General features: G+C 48.6%; 1 protein-coding gene across 6 annotated transcripts in view; it reads left to right on the forward strand.

Annotated features, from left to right (window-relative positions):
- PTPRE (protein tyrosine phosphatase receptor type E) overlaps window positions 1-21561 on the forward strand; it is a 167088-nt gene that overhangs the window by 53371 nt on the left and 92156 nt on the right. For all 6 annotated transcript variants that reach the window (XM_049696753.1, XM_049696755.1, XM_049696756.1 and 3 more), the window contains exon 2: window positions 14101-14123. The gene's annotated coding sequence lies outside the window, so the exon portion shown is untranslated. The remainder of the gene's footprint in view (window positions 1-14100; window positions 14124-21561) is intronic.

Consider the following 21561-nt stretch of genomic DNA (forward strand, 5'->3'; position numbering starts at 1 on the left):
TCAAGTCATGAGAACCATTCATTGGAGAGAGACCATTTTGTTTTAATTATGAACGATTAGTCATTTAAAAAATAACCCATCCCCCCAGGTGACATTAATCTGGGGCTAGTGGTTGGACAGAAAGGCTTCTATGCCATTCAAATTAGTTGACACAGCAAAGTCAACTGGGTCATTATCCCGACCCATATCTGTGACGGAACCGGAGGGCTGCCTGTCTAACACACGGCTGCAACGGCCGCTGTGTCCTTTGGCCCACGCAGAGGGCCTGCCCGTGTGTCACACGGGACGGAAGTGTTAGGGAAGATCTTCTTGCTGTTGTCGTTTAATGGGCGCAGAGCTTGTTTTGCAAAATGAAGAAGCTCATCTTGTATATTGTACAACGTGGATGCACTAAACGCTACTGAACTGTGCGCTCGAAAGTGATTGAAATGACACGTTTTGCGTTATGTGTATTTTTAAAACTTTTATTTTATATTGGAGTATAGGCGATTAACGATGTTGTGTTAGTGTCAGGTGTACAGCGAAGTGATTCAGTTACGCATATACATGTATCTATTCTTTTTTGGATTCTTTTCCCATTTAGGTTATTAACAGAATATTGAGCGGAGTTCCCTGTGCTGTACAGCAGGTCCTTGTGGGTTATCTGTTTTAAATACAGCCGTGTGTACGTGTCAGTCCCAAACTCCCCAACGTGACCTGCGGTGTGAACTTCGTTCATCGCGAGGGTTACACGCGGTTGGACGTGGCGGTCACTGAGGCCGGCACATTTGCACAGAGGGTCACCCAAACGCTCAGGGCCCGCTGAGTCCACTGCACAGAAGGGCCCCGCTGGGCACAGGGGCTCTGGCCCCGGGCGAAGGGTCAGGGAACTGTTGGGAACACGGCTGTTAGACTCACAGGCTCGGGTGGAGGGTGAGGTTTGTCCTCACTGAGGGAGGTCACCCATGTCTCAGAGCTCCTGTTTCCTCCTCGGTCGTGGGGAGGGTCGTCCTTGGCCCTTTGCTCTAAGGAGAGGGAGGCTTCGGGGAGGAGGTGCCTGCCCGGGTCTTGACACGCAGCGCGGCCACGGGGTACGCGAGCCCGTGCACGGCAGCCTGGCCTTGCCGTCCTCACGGTCACGGTGATTTCAGTTCTCAGGTAGAATGACCAAATGGGTAAGGTGGGTGCCATCCAGCCCTGCCCTCAGTGCTTCTCCCTCACGAGGTGGTTCCGGCAGGGGGTCCCAAGAGCCCGTGGTTTCCGGGTCAGTTAACGTGGAAGCGGGTTCTTTGGAAACTTGGCTGCTCTGCAGTGAGACTCCCAGCTCTCCGCTGGACAAAGATACGGGCCGGGGGGCAGGCGGCTCGCTCGGGCCAGTCGGGGACACCTGCTGGGGTGGCCAGCGGGCCGAGGCAGGGTCTGTTCGGTGCCCTTAGGTCCTGCCAGGTTCAGGCCTGCTCTTGAGCTCTGGGCCGTTTTCCCAAATTCAACTTCCAGAGCTCTTACCTCTTCAGAGACCCAGCTCTGTTTCAAATGAGCTGAACGTTCTTTGAATTTGCTCACGAGTCACTGATCTGAGTCTGGGTTTAGGTGGGAAGGTGGTTCTTTGGTGTCCTTGGCTGCAACACATCCCATAAACGGTGGTCGTTTAAGGAAACGAGGGCGCTGTGGCTGGGGAGGCATCTCTGGAGCGTCCTTCCCCTGGCCGGCTGGGTCACGACTGCTTCCTCGGCCGTGGCCCTGGGCACTGCTCCTTGCATGCAGCTTGTCTCCCAGGAAGTGATTCCCGGCCCGGGCATCAAAGCATCAGGATTCCCAGACGTTGGGGGCATCATTGCCCAAGGGCGATGCCCAGGGGATATCGCTTCAGGCCTGACCCCTTTCTGACCACGTGCAACTGGCTTCCAGGTCGTCGTGTGGATTAGAGAGGCCCCTGTACTGGGGGTGTCCAGCCTTGAGCCTGACAGGTCATCAGTGCCCCTCTGACCCCTGTGCACGTGGCCCCGGCCCACTGCCACCCCCAGGGGGCCAGCAGTGGCCTCTCTGTCCTGAGCCGCCCGTTACCTGGACCTCCCCCTCTCCCCTTCACAGCTCACGAGCTCGTTCACTCCGCGCTGCGTGCTTGGATCTTCCCCTGAAGCCGTCTGTGACCTCATGTGTAGAGGCCACTGAAGCACAGAGAGGATGTGGGACCTGCCCAAGGTCACCTAGGTCGGAAGGTCACCCGCCTTCCGTGGCAGCAGTGCTGGGGCCTGGCTTGGGGAGCACACGCGCTGCTTCTCCCTCCCTCCCTCAGACTTGGGTCACAGGGCACACCACCGGCCATACGTGAGGCCGGGGAGGACCCTGGGGCCCCTGCTCCACTTCCAGCCTCTGACATCTCCACGTTTACCCCAGTGCCTGGGACTGTACGGATTGTTTGTGGAAGCAGCTCAAATCCCTTCATTTTCAGATGACTCCTTGAGTGGTAAAGGAAGAAAATCATTTTCTTTGAGAATGATGGGTACGCTGCCTGCCAGTGGGAGAGGAGGGCTGACCTTTCTAGGTCGATGAAGGAGAATGCCAGTGAAACATGACACTTGTGTTGCAGTCTATTGTTCCCGAATGGAGCGCGGCATATTTGTGTTATAATGCCGTTTTTGTTTTCAGATGAATACTGCAGTTTTCTTAAGTGTGGAGGAGGGATTCCTTACAAGTTCACAGGACTTTTCCTGTGGCGGGGCAGGGGGAAAATGGGCGCCCGTCCTCAGCAACAACGCATATATCAAGCCTGGAGACATTTTTGTTAATAGCTCAGTGATGTATGAGTTCCCCGAAAGCTCACCTTCCATCCTGAGCTCTCTGTCAAATGGCGACATTTCGTTTTTCCTCTTTAGGACAACACATTTAATGCTCGAGATGTTCTCTTTCCCCTCGTTGTTTTAAAAGCAGCCTCTTCTCTGAGCATTTTCCACGGATTCTTAAGAATGAACTAGTTTAGATGGTTCAGATCAGCCAGTTAAGGTGGGGAAAAAATCATAAAATGTTTGAGGGGTTCTGGGCAAAATAACCTGGTGATGAGTAGATCTCTTAGTTGTCTGGCTTACTGGGTTTCAAAGTCTTTCTTGGAAGACTTTATTTCCAAGTTCGTTATTACTAACAAACTGCTCTGCTCTGGAGGCCATGTTCCTGAAAAAGAAGTGCGCCATTTTCAAAAAGGTTTTCTCCTTTTCTTATGATGCTTATATATGTCCTTAGTCTCTCAGTGACATGCTCTGGGTGTCTGTGAGGGATTCCCGTACACATTACTTCCTGGCGACTCTGAGACTAGGACCCCACCTCCAGGAATGGCAAACCTTCTACCTGGGTGCCCAACTCAGGTCCAAGGTTACCTTGATTTCTTCCTTCCCTTTCTTTCCTCTTCACATCCATTCCCCAAGGCTGGTGGGCTCTTCCCCCCTTGGTCTGTAGATAGCCGCCTTCCCCGGCTCCATCCCTACTGCCAGTGCCCTCAGGGGCACCTCCCCGTGGGATCCACTGGCCAGGCTCAGCTCACCCCAGCCTTTGACCTCTCCGCAGCCAGCACAGTGACCTTCCTTGCAGAGACCAGAAAGCGATGTCCAGGCTGCCAGACTTCTGCAGCCCCCTCATGGCTACAACCCCAATCCAAATGCCTTTGCGGCTTCCCGGGCCCTGCCCATCTCACATTCCAGATCCGTATTAGTGACTCGCCGGGTATCTACGGAGTTCAGTGCTGGATCCTGTATGTGGGTTTACCTCATCTGTTCACCCAGCACAGTAGGGATTCTTATCCTTATTTTGCAGGGGAGGAAACGGAGGCTCAAAAAGGTTAAGTGACTTGTTCCAAGGTCAAAGCCAGGATTCAGATCATCTGCCGTTTTTAGAATGTTCCGTGAGCTCCCCAGCTTCCTCGCCTTTTTGTCATCTGCCTGGAGATCTTATTCTTGAGAAAGATGCCCTGACCTCGGCCCACAGGGGTTAGCGGCTGCCGCTGCCATCTCTCACAGCCCCTGGGCTACCGTGATCAGAACACTCACCCCTGCCTTTCAGTGACTTGTTGATAAGCCTGTCATTGGACTCCGTTAGAGTAAAGACCCGGAGCTTCCGTCCACGTACTTTTTTAATCACTTAAATTCTCAGCACTTGGCATGACACTAGCACGTAAGTAGACGCTCAGTGAACAGTAGACACTCAATGAACAGTAACGTCTGATTTAAAGCACTTACTCATTCTTCCAACTAATATTTTCTGAGTTTCTGGTAAGTGCACAGAACTTTGTATATAATAAAGAAGTTCAAGTTAGAGATAATAGGATTTCTGTTCAGAAGGCAGCAAACTAGCCACAGATTGTGGATATGGGGGTGAGCGCACCTTGCTTTTGTCATCTGCAAAATGTGGATTGTGCCTGCCCACATCATAGGGCAGCCGAGACCATGGCAAAGGTGGCCTGATCTCGATCCACCATCCTCTATATCCTGTTGTTATGAAGGTGGGGCTGGAAAAAGATGACACAGAGGGTGCAGCAGAGAATAGCTTTGTGCTCCTGGAGCAGCAGGAGGGATAAGACCAGGGTAGCCTGGTGGTTGGGACAAGAGGGCGGGGCTTAATTGGCCCCTGGGCAGAGGGGGGCGGGGTTTGGGGGAGATGGGGAGCTTTCTGGGTCAGGGAGCAGCATGAGGAAAGTGATGATGTGGGGAAGACCTTGATGTGTCTGGAGGACAGTAAAACACAGTTTCCTTGGGTGAGGAGCCTCTGGAAAGTTCCGCCCTGCACAATCTTGCGAGAAGCATGCTGTGGCTTTCGGAGGGGCTGCTGAAAGCGGGGGGAGCTTGGCGTTAGAGGTAGGAAGGGGACCCCCAAGTTGGAGGGTGTCTGGGTACCACGTGCTGCTCACTTGTGGCCTTTCCACATCCTGAGACTCTTCCCCGGGAACTTCCAGGCTCTGTTGAGCAATCCAGGGGGTCGTTTACCAACACACTCGACTTTTCTCATCGATGCCAATCTGATGCGCAGAAATGCTGTTGTCTTTATTCAGTAACAATAGTCATCATTATGTCATAATAATATTGCATCTCTTAATACTAGCAAAGTGGCACGTTTTACTTGTCCCTTTGCCATTTGTATATGATTGTTGGTAACTGGCATTTTAATTAACAGCAACAATTGATATTTTAAAACTAAGCACATTGTAAGTTTCCTTTCATTCTGGGTCCACGGGAATAATGATCCCCCTGAATAATTACTTAATGCCGTGGCCCATCCCTTGCACTGCCTTGGGGAACGTGGCTTTGCCCTTGGCCTCTGCAGCTTTTGCTGCTGTTCACAGCAGAGTGTAAGGACCGTCACCAGCCGAGCCCGTCCTGAGTACCTTTCACAGTCTGAGCCCAGTGGGAGGAGTGAAACAGGCCTTGCTCTCAAGGAAAGCCCCTCTGCAGCCCCATCCTGCAGAGGGGCAGGATGTCAGGTAAAGTGTGATCAAGGCTCTGGCACAGGCGAGCAGGGAGGCACAGGGCATGCAGAGTAGGCTGTTCTCTGGTCAGGTCTCACTCCCACCTTCAGCTGGCTGTCTAGCCCACCTTCTCCCCTGCCTCACCCGGTTGAAGACATTGAGGTGTGTTCAGGGGTGGTCACTGGGACCCCTTCATACTCTACTGGTTCCACGTTATACACGCCTGGCCCCTAGCGCCAACCTGGAGGGTCACTCGATTTTAGAGAATCACCTGGAAGGTAAGAACGGTCCTCAGACATTTTTGGGCAGCAGAAAGTTTAGAATCACAGGAGTTTTGGTACTCCTTCAGAGCTCATGAAATTCATGCAAGGTCTGTGCTGGTCTTGGGCCAGCACTGTTCTCAGAATGTGGGATACTTCTCTCTAGTGTTACTAGGAAAACTCATGGCCCTGTGTATATATCATAAAATCACATCTCTAAGCATGTGAGTCTAGTAAAAACTGGCTGAGAAACCGACTGTGGTTTCTGATTTTTATACTAATGGTTAATTTGGGGATTTTTTTGTTTGTTTTTTAATAACAGCTTGATTGAGATACTCATCACATACCACACAATTCACCTTTTAAAAGTGTACAATGTAATGTTTTTTAGTATGTTTTTCAAGTTGTGTATCCATTACCACAATCAATTTTAGAACATTTGCACCACCCCCAAAAGAAACCCTGTATCCTTAATCAGTCACTCTTCCTTCCCTCCACCCCTCCCCCCAGCCTTAGGCAACCACTACTCTACTTTTTGACAATGTACATTTGCCTTCTCTGAACATTTTATACAGATGGAATCTGGCCTTTCGTGATTGGCTTCTTTTACTTAGCACAATGTTTTCCAGGTTCAGACGTGTTACAGAGTGCATCAGAAGTTCATTCCTTTTTCTTAACCAAGCAATAGTCCATTTTATGGATAAACCGTATTTTATTTATTTATTCATTTGTTGATAGACATTGGGGTTGGTTCCACTTTTTGGCTGTTATAAATATGAAAGTTTGTGTGTGGATGTGTGTTTTCCATTCTCTTGGGTTTCTGCGTAGGAGTGGAATGGCTGGATCCTGTGGTAACTCTGCGCTTAACCTTTCTCATACTGTTCTCCGAAGTGGCTCTGTTACTTTACAATCCCACCAGCGGTGTATGAGGGTCGTGGTATGCGTTTTGAAAGATAAAGTCTCACTTAACAAGGAGATCATAGTGTTCCAGCACCTGTCGTTCAGTCCCCTTTCAGAGCCTTTTAAAGGTTGTAGCCCATGGCTACAGTTCTCTTCTCTGTCTCAGGCCCCATCCTCTGCTGATCCTAAAGGCTTGGAGAGAGTCTTGAGTATTTTCAGGCATAAAAGGAAGGCTGTGAGTTGAATGTGTTAGGAAACTAGGGTGAGGTGTCCTGGCCTCTGGTGGATGAGCTCTCCCATTTTCCTTCTGCTCTTTGATCCTTAGGAAGAACCACACCTGCTGTAAATTCTGTCTGTGGGTTTTTCTACAGTGTGTGGGACAGCGCTGTGCGTACTTGGAGAACTTTGGTCCATAACAGGGATTCAGGGAGTATTTTGTGAGTGATGTGCTGAAGGTAATGCTCTCGTACTTGGACTTTCCAAAGTCGCCTTTCTTCCCCAAATCTGCATTGTTGATTTAGAGCAGCTCTGAGGGTAGAGCAAACAGCTGTGCTCAGAGCCCCCAGGCCACCCAGAAGTCCCCTGCAGACAGTCCTGTTGGAAGGGGGCTGCTTTGTGTCTCTTTCTGCCCGAGGGACATCTCTGGTCACAGAGGATATCTGGCCTGCATGTGGCCCAGCCAGAATTTCTGGGGACCCCAGGAGCAACTCAACTAATGAGGGGTGGGCCATTAAGGGTTAATTTGTATTTCAGTCCTTTTATTCCGGGTAGAACTGACTGGCAGATGAGTGATTGTTCGTGGAGAAAAAGTAAAGCGATCAAATTAATCTACTGATCTTATTGCTCTGTAAACTGGAAAGTGATGCTGACATTTGATGTTTTTAGTAGAAAGTTGTGACCCAACCTGAGGAGCCTGGGTGCCCATCCTACAGAGCAGGACCCTGAGGTCCACGGGCGCAGGGCAAAGAATGTGCCAGCGTTGTGTTGGGACCTGGCTGAGCGTGACTCAGTTTACTGCGGTCCAGTGGGATGGGATAGGGGTACAAGAGCCAGCACCCAGGAAGCAAGAGGGCTGGGGCCAGGGTTTAGGTGGGACCCTGCTTCATAAGAAGAGTGTGCAAAGTGAAGCAGGCTTGGTCACATGCGTGTAACTAAAAACGGGGGTGAAGGGGGAGCTGGCTCACACGTGACTCATAAGGAAGGGGCGGACCTCCAAGGAGGTGACCGGATTGAAGAAACGTCATCTGCTGACAAGCCGAAGGGCTCCTGGGTTTCCTCCGTCGATGAGAAATGTCCGTTTGTCCACTACTGCAGAAGAGATAGAACCATCCTTTATGAGGCAGGATTGCCAGTGCTCGTATGTTTCCAACAATAGCCACTTTTTTCCCTCTTGGAAGTTTGTTTTCGTTTTTAATTGGAGTCTAGTTGATTTACAATGTTGTGTTAGTTTCTTCTGTAGAGCAAAGTGATTCAGTTATACATGTACATACATCCACTCTTTTTTAGATTCTTTTCCCATGTAGGTCTTTACGGAGTATTGAGTAGAGTTCCCTGTGCTATATAGTAGGTCCTTACTAGTTATTTATTTTATATCTAGTAGTGTGTATATGTCAATCCCAGTCTCCCAATTTATCTCTCCATTTTCCCGGCTGGTAACCATAAGTTTGTTTTCTACATCTGTGACTCTATTTCTGTTTTGTAAATAAGTTCATTTGTCTCAATTTTTTTAGATTCCACATATAAGCAATATCATATGATATTCATCTTTGTCTGACTTACTTCACTTAGTATGATAACCTCTAGGTCCATCCATGTTGCTGCAAATGGCATTTTTTGGTTCTTTTTTTATGGCTGAGTAATATTCCATCGTATATATGTACCACATCTTCTTTATCCATTCCTCTGTAGATGGACACTTAGGTTGCTTCCATGTCTTGGCTATTGTAAATAGTGCTGCTGTGAACATTGGGGTGCATGTACCTTTTCAGATGAGAGTTTTCTCCTGATATATGACCAGTAGTGGGATTGCTGGATCGCATGGTAGCTCTATTTTTAGTTTTTTAAGGAACCTCCATACTGTTCTCCATAGTGGCTGCACCCCTCTTGGAAGCTTTTGAGGGAAAGTGTGAAATCTGCACCCCTAACCCCAACATTAGGAGACTTAAGGGCCCTGGGCAGTTTCCAAGGCAAAGATAACAAAGCAGAGGGGGAAGCTGGATCCCTGGTATTGGGACTGGATTTTACATGTGGGCGGGAGTGACCATCCAGGGGGAGTCAAGGGCCCAGGGGCTGCATCTCGGTGGGACTAGGCCTGCTTTAGTCCTTTTGGGTTCCTCGAGGTGGGCTGGGTGGGGTGGGAGAGCACGTGCCTTACCTGTGGGAACACGTGCATTTCAGGACTCCTGTTTCCCATCCTCTGAATCTCCTCACCTGCTTCTCGATGCTCAGAATCTCCGGCAGGGCTCTGAGCCAAGCTCTGCACAATGAGAGAGAAAGAGCATCACTAAAGTAGCAGGTGGACACGTGCACACAGGAGGACATGTGCACACAGGTGGACACGTGCACACAGGAGGACAGTAAACCTGTCACTGAGCCTGGCTATGTGTAGAGTTAGGGGGGGAGGGGAGGGGCCAGAGGGGCGAGCTGTGGATCTCATAGACCTGCCTTCCTCTTGCCCTCTGGTCCTGATAACCTCCCCCAGCGGAGGCTGAGCTGAGTGTGCTGTGGGTACCAGGCCCTGCTCAGAGCCCCGGGTGGGCCTCACAGCAATAGGCCCACCTAGGGACATGCACAGACCCCACAGCCCAGAAAACCCCACAGCCCAGGCAAAAAGCCCTTGTGCCTTTTTAGTACTTAGTGCAGCTGGTTCCGTTTCCCAAGGACTCCAGGAGGCAAGGAAGCCTGTGCCCAGGCCCTGGAGAGGGATCCTTAAGGCAAGTTACTTTACCTCTAGACCTCAGTCTTCCCATCTGCAAAGTGGGTCTAAACCAGACTCTTCATCAGAGTATTGAGAGGATTCAGTGAGCGCTTAGCAGGACGTCTGGCTAAGTGAGCACCTGGCAGGATACCTGTCCTCAGGGTTGATACTTTCTCCAGAGATGTTCACACCATCCCTGCCCTCAAGCACTGGAGCCCCCACGAAGAAGCTACTCATGGCAAAAACACTTTTTGAAAGGTGACAGTGACTAACTGCCACAATATAAGAAGCGTTTGTGCCGAATGAGAGAGGTGGGCATGTGAATTAATAACGCCCAAGCTGGGGGCAGGAGGACGAGCCCAGGGAGCCCTGGCACCGGGCAGGGGGCGGGGCATGTGCTTGACCCACACCTGCAGCCTGCACAGATGGCCCGTGAGACGGGAGCCAGGATAGACCACCCTCCCCTCTGGGGCTTCAGAAGCGAGCACAGAGAATCCACGTCCTGTGTTCCTCAATTCCATGGCAGTGAGCATGGCATAGACAGACATGGAAAAGGGGAAACGAGCAGTTGTTTGTACTTGCAAAAACGGAGTCCTTGGCGTGCTAATTTGCATAGTTTCCTAGTCCAAAGAGGGGACCCCCAACTGTGGGGTAGAGAGGTGCCCTTATGTGCACTTTGGGGGCTGGGGATTGTGCTTCAGAAAACACTCTTGAGAAGCAGGCAGCGACGCGCATGGATCTTCTGAGCAGCTGCCCATGAATAATTTTTAAAAGTTGCCAAATATTTAGAAGTCCAGCTCGTTCGTCATAGATTCACAGAACAGGTGCCTAGGGAAATGGACTTCTTTTCAGCCTTGGCAACAGCGTTTTAAGGACCCTCCCCCTTTTCCAGGATGGGCAAAAGATTCTCCCAAACTGCTCATCATTCAGAGAGGTTTCCTTTCAGCCTCTCTTTCATGCGTTAGAAAATACAGAAATTAACAGCTTTGCTGATGCCTGGAAGGTAAACAAGGAAACTGTGAGACTTGGCAGAGTAGGAGATCAGTGAGGACCTGAAGGGATGATTCAGAGGCGTTTTGCATTCTCCCTGTCCTTTGAATCAGCAGCAGGAAGCGGGGTGAACTTGGTCCTGCTTGGACACAATGCTGAAGCAGCAGTGGTTTCATCCATTTCCACTGCCTTTGGTGGATGTGATGGGGTTTCAGTTGCTTTCCCATGTGTAGTGATTTTCCTGCTCGTTGGACCCCCAATCGTCCTAGTTGTTGTGCTTGAGTGTCACCATGACTGAGAGTGAATGACACTCCTGCTATTCCAAGGGCTCTGACCAGTGGGTCAGGAGAAGCCGGTCTTGGGGAACACGGGAGCCCAGGAGAGTGCCACCACGATGGAGGAGCCTCACTCTGGGGTCTGATTATTCCAGGAAGATTACTTCAAGTCTAGGGTCCATAGTGTCTAATTATGTGTGTTAGATTTTTATTTGTGTGGCCTTGCTTTTTAAGATTTTAACCCATCATTAAAAGTTCACATTTTAGGTGCCCCGTACATGTAGAAATACATATATAAACATTTAAAAGTAAAATGCAGGGGCTTCCCTGGTGGCGCAGAGGTCAAGAATCCGCCTGCCAATTCAGGGCACACGGGTTCAAGCCCTGGTCTGGGAAGATCACACATGCCGCAGAGCAACTAAGCCCGCGTGCCACAACTACTGAGCCCACGAGCCACAACTACTGAAGCCCGTGCGCCTAGAGCCTGTGCTCCGCAACAAGAGAAACCACCGCAGTGAGAAGCCCACACACCACAACGACCTGCTCGCCACAACTAGAGAAAGCCCGCACGCAACAACGAAGACCCAATGCAGCCAAAAATAAATACATTTATATATTAAAAAAAAAGTAAAATGCGGATGAGCATCCCCAAGTTTTTAAAATGCTGCTGCCCATTTAAAAGAGAAGCCTGTAGATACACCCTCGGCAGCATGCGGTCCCCCCATTCGAATGTTTACAATGCTTCAGGCCCAGGGTGTGTACAAAAGGCATCTTACTTTTGTCTGAGCTTGGAAAGATTACCAAGTTCTGTCCATCTCAGAGCTTGACAAGTTGCAATAATTTTAATTGTTTCCTTAAATAGAGGCAGGTCCGATGGACTGAGTCTAAATTGTGCCGTTTTGTTCTCTCTTAGCCTTAGCAAGGTTTGGATGCACAATAACATTGCTGGGTCTTTCCATATCTTGTGAGCAATCAGGACCAACCCTGCAGTGCAGCCACTTCCTGTGGGAGTGCCTGCCCCCATGACCTCGCCTGCCCTCCCCGCCCCCAGGGTGGATTTCCCCTGCTCCGTGGCCTCGCTTGGCCTCTTTCCCAGGGTCTGGCTGGGCATCCTCCTGCCTCTGCTCCCTGGAAGCAGAGCGGCTGCCCCTGTAGGCCCCAGGGCCAGACCTCCACACTTCCGTGGTCAGGAGGCCCAGGGCTTCTGTGAACCCAGCCGCTCCCATAGGGCTGTTTCTCCCCACAGGAAGTATGTGGCCAGCCTGGGCCTTTCTAGATCTTTCCGGCCCATAGACCACAGTGGAGCTCCTTCTAGGGTTAGAAGGGACTTTTCAAAATTCTGCAGTATGCATGTCGCCCTGAACAGAAGGTCATTTTGTGGGCCCTCCTCCTGGCAGGCAGTGCCCCACACACTAGGAATGTAAAGAAAAGGAAGATGGTCCCTGGAGGAATTACAGCTTCACTGCGGGTGGGGGGGTGGGGGGCGGTGGAGACAAGAAAAGAAAAAACAAGCAAACCGGAGGAAACCACATTGTAGGCTGGTCTCGGCATCCCTGCTTCCTTGTTCTGTGTGACGCAGGTCAAGGAGCTCACCGAGCCTCAGTCTTCTCATCCTTAAAATGGGTCTCATCTTGCCTCCTAGGATTGGCTGTGGGCTGTGGGTGAGCTGCCACAGGAGCCCCCGACGCACTCGACGGGCCCGATGAATCAGTAGCTTCTCTCGTTTCCGTTTTCAGAGGATGGTGCTGTTCTAGTTAAGATCAGGAGCCTTTCCAGCTGTGGCACTGCCCCGTGCAAGCTCCTCAGAGACAACCCCCTCCAGAGGGACGTGGATCTGTCCATGGAACCAGCTTCCCCCACCCCCCGTTTTTAATGCTTATTTCACCATTTAGCTATTCGCTCAATGTTCCGGTAGCCATCTGCAGGAGGGCCGTGGGCTAAGGGAGGTGTTCATGTGATAAAGGCTGACTTCAGAGGATATTCTGGTTGCTTGATATTTGCTCTAGTTCTGCACTTTAGAGAAGCTGATGGCTGTGGTTTCATGTGAACACGTGTGAGCCCCAAGCCAACATAATCTGTGATCTGTTTGTAGAGCCCACTGTTTCATGTATTTTTGCTTTGCTTTAAAAATCACTTCAAAGTTTAATTCAAAATTATGCATCGGGCTCGTTTGGGATTTAGCCCACGGTACTTTTACTCATTTATTTAACCACCCGTTGACTGGTTTTTTTGCCTTGTGGTTTTTAGTTGGGTTTGACTCAAGGCTGTAGCCCTGCTTCTGCCTATCGCTGGGTTTTGTTTTACATTAAAATGACTCAGCATTGGGCTTCCCTGGTGGCGCAGTGGTTGAGAGTCCGCCTGCCGATGCAGGGGACACGGGTTCGTGCCCTGGTCCGGGAAGATCCCACGTGCCGCGGAGCGGCTGGGCCCGTGAGCCATGGCCGCTGAGCCTGCGCGTCCGGAGCCTGTGCTCCGCAGCGGGAGAGGCCACAGCAGTGAGAGGCCCGCGTACCACAAAACAAACAAACAAACAAACAAAAACATACTAAGTGAAAGCAGCTAGTCACTAAAGGCCACATACTATACAATCCCCTTTATATGAAATTTCCAGAATCAGCAAATCCATGTCGGAAAATAGATTAGTGGTTGCAGGGGCCAGTGGGTGGGGAGAGGGTGGTGTGGGGGAGTCATGAGCTAAAGGGCGGGGGGTTTCCTTTGGGATGATGAAAATGTGCTACAATTAGATGGTGAGAATGGTGGCAAAACTCTGTGACGGTGCTAAATACCATTGAATTGTATACTTTAAGCAGGTGGACTTTATGGGATGTAAATTATATCTCAGTAAAGCTGTTGAAAGCCAGAAAAGCATGAAAGCTAAATGAATGGGGAACGAGCAAGCTGGATACTGACTGAGCTGGAAAACTGGGGTGAAGGCGGGTGTCCTGTGTGGGTTTTACGAGGCTGTCTGTGGGGAGCTGGGCTGAAGGGATGGCTGGGGGTGGGAGGGGACATTGTAGGTCACAGAAGGAGCCGCTAACAGATGGAGCGCCTTAGGGGCCAGAGGCTAACACTTCAGATCCAGGGCAGCTGCCAGGCTCCGCCATCAACCAGAGCCTACAGGAGCATTCGGGGCAGGACACTTTTGAAAGCTGATGATGGCAGCAAAAAGAAGTTATTATTACAGAGATTAAAAGGCCTCAAGAAGACCCCAAATCCTGAGGCAAAGACGGGCACATTCAACTAGTGCTGTAGCAAAAGCAGTGGCTAGAACGAGCATTATTTTTTTTTAAACCAGAAAACTGACCCTCTCTTTTTTTCTTTCTTTTTCAGACTATAGCCTTCGTTTTCCCTTGGTAAGTACAAAACTTTTAAAAAATTTTCTCTGATGTGTAGTTAACTAGTGAAAAAAAAAATGTTTGGGCTTTCAATGTTTGAGAAGTATTATCTTCTAGAGAAAGAAGGCCATATGGTCAGCGCGTTATATTTGAGTTTTATGCCTTCACTGGCTTGAACAGGCTCATATCACACTTTTGGTTACATCATTTTTTTTTTTTTCGCGTTCAGAATCTGGCTCAGCTGCTCAGAATCCTGAAATGTATTGTTGAGAACACAATTTCCACATGCCTGCCCCTCACTGACTTGTCCTTACTTTTGAAAGGGCCTCGCCTTATCGCGGTGGCACGCATTCGGGGACTGTTGGCGGCACAGTGGCACATAATTGCATTGATGGTAATTGCTTCTTAAATTGATCTGCTGTGGGGAAAACTGCTGAAAAGGAGTTTTTCCAGATTGCACTTTTAGTAGGAAAAAAAAAAAAAAAACAACAGTGTTGGCATTCCATAATTTTTTACCTTTTGAGGCAATATTCCATGGCCTCCAGGTCCTAGTACTTAGTAAAAGAAACACCATCGCCTTTTTTGTGTCCGCTTAATCAACTTAATGCTGTCAGGTTTCCTAAGGAAATTGAGCGAAGACCATCTAAGAGCTTTTGAACTGGCTGCAGCCTGTGGGCAGGGAACACATGGTCTGCCCTGGTAGGCGCGCACCTCTTATGAGTGAACCAGGGTGTGGGCCGCTGGGATGTTGCATTTCTCAAATGAAGCACCTTATTTGAAATACCTTGACTCTGTTAAGAATGAGCGTAAGGCTAACGGGTGGATTCTTTGGCCCCGGCTGGCCCCTCTTTTCGGGGGTGTGCCTTTCATTTGGGCATCAGTGCATATATGGTGATTCCTGGTGTGATCAAGGGCATTTTGGTTGTACAGACTGTTTCTCCTTATCTCAAAAAATGCTAAATATAGTCAAAGATTTATCAAGACAGAGAAGAGGAAAACTTCCACTTCCTACCTGCTCAACTGAGTTTGTTGTCCATGTTCTTTACCCTGTAATTATCGGATGTTGATGATTCCGAATGGCGCACTTTGCTTGGGCAAATGGTCACGGTGGGATCAAAGAGAAGGGTCATTACTGGAATAATATTACTGGGATGGAGGCTTACTTAGAGGAAGTCAGCAATGCCTTTGCCTCAGAAGCCCAAGTGAGAGGTCTTGCTCACTCGTGTGGGTTGGGATGGATGTTAAACCTGCTGCCATCAAAAGCAGTGGATCCTGACCACACTGAAATTAAACATTTGAGGGCAGGCCCCGCAGACTCATCTCCTTCCGAAATACAAGGCGCAGGTTATGATGCGTTAGAAGTGTCTGACCTTTGCTTCCCTCAGCTCTCGACTCAGCACTGGCCCCTCCACCCCCAGGTGCCATCCACCTGCTCTAGGATTTCCTGGCCACTCTCAGCTGAGTGAGCCCATGACCTGTGCTTCTAGGGGCCCCTAGCCTCCAGTGTCTCAAACCAGCCCCACGTTCAGAAGTGCATGCCCCGTCCAAAGGCAGCTGAGCCTGTGTCCGGGAGGCGACTTCTGACCTCTGGTTCTATCACAGGTGCTTAGTAGCCACCAGCTTCAGGCAGCGTCTCTTCCACCTGGTCCCATCCTTTGCCTCCTTTGCAATAGGAAAGTAAAGTTGTGCTTAGGGAGCTGTGAGTCCTTAGACTAAGAGCGTTTCTGATTTCCAGAGTCTTTCTCTTCCACGTGAGGAAAGTGTGTTGGAAGCACGAACTCCCCAACCGTGGCTACCTTAGGCGCTGCCTGTGTTTGGAATTGAAGGTCTTTTAGCCCATGGCACGTTCACTGCCAAACATCTCAGAATCCTTCCAGAGCGTCAGGGTTTCAGCCAATAGAAAGGAATTTATTTTTAATTGGTGAGGTTGGAAACTTGCTTTTGAGTCAGTTAGAACTAAATAACTAGGTCACCTTGGGCAGATGGGGAGAGAGTAAATGCCCTGAGGTTTGGCCACCCCAGGCCACCGTCCACACTCGGTGCAGTGGCTCCAGAGGAGTGAACATGCCAGCGTCTCAGGTGTCAGCTCTTCCTAGGATTCTTGTGACATTTAAGTGAAATAACCCAAAGTCTAAGCGTTTAGTAAAATGGTTCTTGTCTACGTCATCAGAAAATGATGCAAATTGTTTCTGCTGTTTAAAGAAGGAATTTAATTGGGTAGTGATGTATTTGCTGTATTATAATGGATATTTAAAGGCATTTCCTTGTCTAGAAATAATCCCTGATTTTTCATTTAACAAAAGACACTCTGTGTTAATATTTGACTTTTTTTTTTAAATTTATTTTTGGCTGCATTGGGTCTTCGTTGCTGCGCGGGCTTTCTCTAGTTGTGGCGAGCGGGGGCTACTCTTCGTTGCAGTGCGTGGGCTTCTCATTGTGGTGGCTTCTCTTGTTGTGGAGCACAGGCTCTAGGCACGTGGGCTTCAGTAGTTGTGGCACGCAGGCTCAGTAGTTGTGGCACACGGGCTTAGTTGCTCTGCGGCATGTGGGATCCTCCCGGACCAGGGCTCGAACCCGTGTCCCCTGCATTGGCAGGCAGATTCTTATCCACCGCGCCACCAGGGAAGCCCGATATTTGACTTTTAAAAAAAAAAGTCAATTTTAAACTGGAGGAAGAGGAGTCTTTTTAGTACAACCACCCATTCTCATATTTTTCTTCTTCTTTTTTTCAGTATCTAAAAATAGATTTGGGAAGTAATACTATAGTTCATATCGATCATCAGATATGACCAGAGTTCCCTCAACTGGGGAATGCCTGCAACTCTGTGGGTCTCGGTTGCATAGCGTTCAAAAAATGCAGTGGAATTTCAGAATTAAGACTATACGGAAGACACATAATTAAGGTTTAAATATTTTCTCCAGGCTCGTTGAGGTCTTACGTTGTTGTACCAAAGCGTATCCACCAGTAAGTGAAATTAAATGACACTGCAGTTTGGCGATCTCACTTTGGTTCATGGAAATACCCAAGGAGTAAAAGAAAACCAAATTGAAGTGCTAATGTTAAATAACAGTGAATTTAATTTTAAAAGTAACTTAGAATATTCATTCACTAGCCTTGTCCTCTGTAAGGATCTATGATTCCAACTCTATCAGTTTCAATGCATGTGATTTTCCTCTTCCAAGTCATGTTTCTTCTTTGGTGTTGGTCTGAACAGTCACCATGGTAGAGAGGCAAAAAATAAAGAACCTGAAGGTTTTTAAATCAACTGCAGGGGCCTTGTTCTCCCAGGGTGGGGTGAATACTTCAAGCATCCTTTCTGCCCGTCTCAGCTGGGGTTGCATTTCTGTTGGCAGAACAGGTGCTCTATGTCCTGTCCTGGTTTCTGAATCTGTAGGAAGAACGGAGAAGCAGGATGGGCAGAGCACAGGAGATTTGAAAACTTTCTAAGAGATTCAATCCCTGTTTCCTTCCTTTGCCACGTTCTCGGGGTTTTATTAGCATATGGACTGCGCGGGTTTCCTATCCAAGCAAAATGTGTTTCTCCCAACAACAAAGCAGTTATTCTCCCACAAACTGAGAGTAGAAACTGACAGCCAGTTGGAAGAATGCCTTTGGATCTGATGGTGACAAACAGCTCAATCCCTCATTTATTTCCATTTCCATTTTCCCCCAGGAAAGTTTCAACATTCTTCCAAGAAGTACCTCCTAAAAGCGTCCAGTAAGTAATTGTTTGTCATATAGCAAAGGCATGGATGTTGAGCTGTCAGAGTTTCCATTTAGAGGAAACAGGAACATAGCTCTCCTATATAAACGCGTGTCTCATCTCTGAGCTCCCAGCAGACCCAGTTCAGAGCTGGAATTGTTCTTCTTGAAATCCTGTTCCTGCTGACAGGAAAACATGGATTCTCGCAGGCCAGGATGGTTCCCCAGCATCGTCCCCGTAGGACAAGAGGTAAAGGGAAACTGAAAGGGGAGCCTTTCTTGTCCCTTGGGATTTATGTCATGGTTTATTTTTATGTAATGTAACTCCTAAGATATTTAAAAATTGGGTTAAAGAATATTATCAGGACGCCTCCGTTAAATGCAACATTGGCACGCACTTGGGTTAACTTTGTGCAGCCCTGGGCAGGAAATCTGGTACTCATGCTTCAGGAAACTGCTCAATGCACCGCGGCTCGGCCAGGTGGTGCCTGGGGATGGTACAGAGGAACGGTCTGCTTTGGGGCTGCTAGGAAACCGAGTAAGGCTCACGTTTTAGGAAAACAATCCCCAGCTATTGTTGGGGCCCTGGGTTGCCTGGATGACACATCAAAATCCCACCCATTTTAAGTTGGACATTTTCTATTTTTATAATCAAAACCGCCCTCTTAATTTTCCTTAGCAACTAGATTTGTGAAGTGGCATTTCAGTTAAAAGTGACTCACTGAGAAAGTGGGAGGTACCTAGGTGGCCGGGCAGCAAGCTGGTTTTCCAGGAGCTGGTGTCTGGGTTCACGAGGGCGGGGCCAGGAGTCTGGGGCCAAGGTTGTCCCGTCTGTGTAGCTGACGTTGTAGGGACAGATGGCATCGTCAGCTGCAGATCTGTGCCGACTGCCTGGCTAAAGGCAGCGTTCACACTGGGGAAAGAAGACAAGATGTTTATAAACCCGTTGGGTGTGTGACTTACAGAGAACGTTCTCAGACCCATTGGGCCACAGAGTCAGGAAAGAGTCCTGCTACCACAGGGAAGGGTCATGGACCAGCCCCCACTGGATATGGGGCCTCGCCCCCAGCTGCAGTCCCATCCACGGGGGACGTCCCTTTGTGAATCGGGACATTCAGCCAGCAGGAGACTCGGTGCTTTCTGTTTCAAAATTGCCAATCGGGAGTGACTTTTTAAAGACTGCTTATTGCGATGCAGAGTTTGCTATAAACTATTTAAAATGTTGGGAAAGGAAAGGTCCCTGTGGGATTGCTGAACAAAAATGTGTCACATAATGGTTTCTCTGAGTAGCTTCTCTCCTTTTTTTGAATCGAAATGAACATAATCTAAAACCAGAACTTGGATTTGTGTTATTTCATGATGGGGACTGATGGAATTCTAACAACCTTTAAAAAATATGTTGACGGTATTCACCTGATTTCAGACAACTCTCCCAAGATTGATCTGCTCTCAGAAATGGTACAGATTTTGTGTTCAGGTCTTACCTATATGTAAATATGTTTAAAGCTACCGTGTTGTTGCTGAGAAGTTAATTCTTTTTAAAAACGTCACGTTGCTGGAAATTATGATCTGCAAAAGCAGGACTTGATCTATTTCCTGTTTGGCCGGATAACGTTGTAAATGCCTTATGCTGAAAACCTAAATGCCATTGCTGGTAACTCACGTGCAGTTCATCGTCCTCTTTGGGCCTCATTGACACCTGGGCACAGTCTAGGTGTGCGTTCTCACCTCGGCCATAAAGATGGGGAGACAGAGACTTGGGCAGGCATGGAGGGGTGAGAGTACAGTGGGAAGGGGCTCACAGGTCCCCGTGTTCCCTGCACTGAGCCCAGGTTCCTCTCAAACCTCAAAACCAGTCAGGTCTCATGACCACCTCCAAAGGTAAGGTGCAGACCTGCCAAAAAAAGAAAAAAAAAAAACCACCCAACAACGCATTTTCCATTACGGAAAATGTGATTTTTCTGTTATGAAAGTAGCAGAGCTCATTACTAACTAAGAACATATCCTGTGGATTCTGCAAACAGTTTTCTGGTAAATAATTATATTTGGGAACACTTTTATGATCGCCTAAGTCGATCTTGGCCAGGGCTCCAAACTATTTCCTCGTGTTATCTGCTGACCGAATCCAGTTTTCTAATCTCTTCCCACACGCTTGCCAGGCTTCCTTTCGGCGTGGCCAGGAGTCTGTCCATTCACTCGCCCAGCGTTTATCAGGTGTCTCCTGCAGGCTTCTGACTGTGCCACCAGGTCTTGAAAAATGCAGCAGGAGATCGTATAGTTCTTATATCGGGAAATATTGCCTGCGGGGTGGATATTTGAGTCCTTTCTTTAGCAGTTCTGATTGTGTGTTCTGCGCAGTAGCCTAGAAAAGGATTGGTCAGAAATCAAGTTTAGTTGTAGAAAGCTGAATGACTTGGACGTGTCCCTTCATGCCCTGAGTCACACCTTCTTTGTTTAAAACATAAAGAGCCCTGTGAGGACTTTTTAAAGGTCCCTTCATGACATAAAGTTCTGTGATCGAGGGCAATGCTTCTCTGGATTTTGAGTTAACAGCAGAAATGCCCCTCAAGTAACCACTGCTGCGTATCCTCCGTGTTTGGGGGCTGTCACCTTCATTGCTTTCCCTTCTGAGATGAAATTTGTACATTGTGATGTAAAGATTTTATGATCTTTGCTTTGAAAAGGAAGCCGCTGTGTGGGTGCTTTCTCGTCCCTTCTCTCTCTTATTTGTATTTGCTCTCCTGCTGCCCTCCAAAAGAAGCAGGAACCTGTAAAAGAGGGTTTTATTCCTGGAAAACAATATTGGAAAAGCAATCTTCTTCTTTCTGTGATGGTGCTTACATATATGCGGGAAGTAAAAGCTGGGAATCCGTGGGTTTTGATTTTAAAACTTAAGCAGATACATTAGTTAACAAAACAAAGGTCCTTTCTCCACTGTTTTGCAATCCATCCTGGCAAAGGGTTCTGGGAGCCTGCTATGGTGTATTTTACCTGAAGAACTGATGGACGGGGAAGGTGAGTTGCTTAATCTCATCAGATACCATGGAAACCCCAGTACCACTCTGCTCCCCTCTTGTGAGAGTCCTCCAAAAACAATCCCAGCTGCAAAGTGTGTGTTGCTGAGATGAAGTTGGAGATCCCGAAAGCACACAACGTGAGCGTGATCAGGTTCAGAGGCATCACTCTTTCCAGGATCTATTTTTGGCTTCCTTCCAATGTGAAGCCAACCCGACATTCTGTTGTGCTGTTTCCCGCTGTGGGTGGATTTATTTAATTTTTCATGAGTGATTCACTACCCATGGCTGTATGTTTTCCTCCTGTGCAGCTGAGGATTAAGTCATGTTTCCTTTTAAAAATTATTTTTGATAGAATCTGAGCCATGTGGCACTCAGAGGGTTTGAGACTAAGGGACACAGTAGTATCACTAAGACAAGGCGCTTAGCTTCCCCGGGCTCTTACAAAATGGCAGTGATGGTGTCACCCTGTGACTGGGATGTTCTCCCCCAGAGGGGACTGCGTCTTATCAAACAGCCAAAAACATCTCTCTCTATAAAAATGTTTTTGTAAGTTGTGTGATTTTTTTAAACATTTTTTTTCACTTTGCAACAAATCCATTCCACTTGGAACGCCACATGGTAGGTAGGATTCCCTAACAGAAAGCCTAGTAACAGAATCAGTTTCCATGCAGGTCCACGCTTTTCCCCCCGAGTGGCCTCTGTCTGCCTGGCTGGGTTCTAGTAACCCCCCTGTGTC

Source organism: Orcinus orca, chromosome 14 (assembly GCF_937001465.1).
Source record: "Orcinus orca chromosome 14, mOrcOrc1.1, whole genome shotgun sequence".
NCBI classification, from domain to species: domain Eukaryota; kingdom Metazoa; phylum Chordata; class Mammalia; order Artiodactyla; family Delphinidae; genus Orcinus; species Orcinus orca.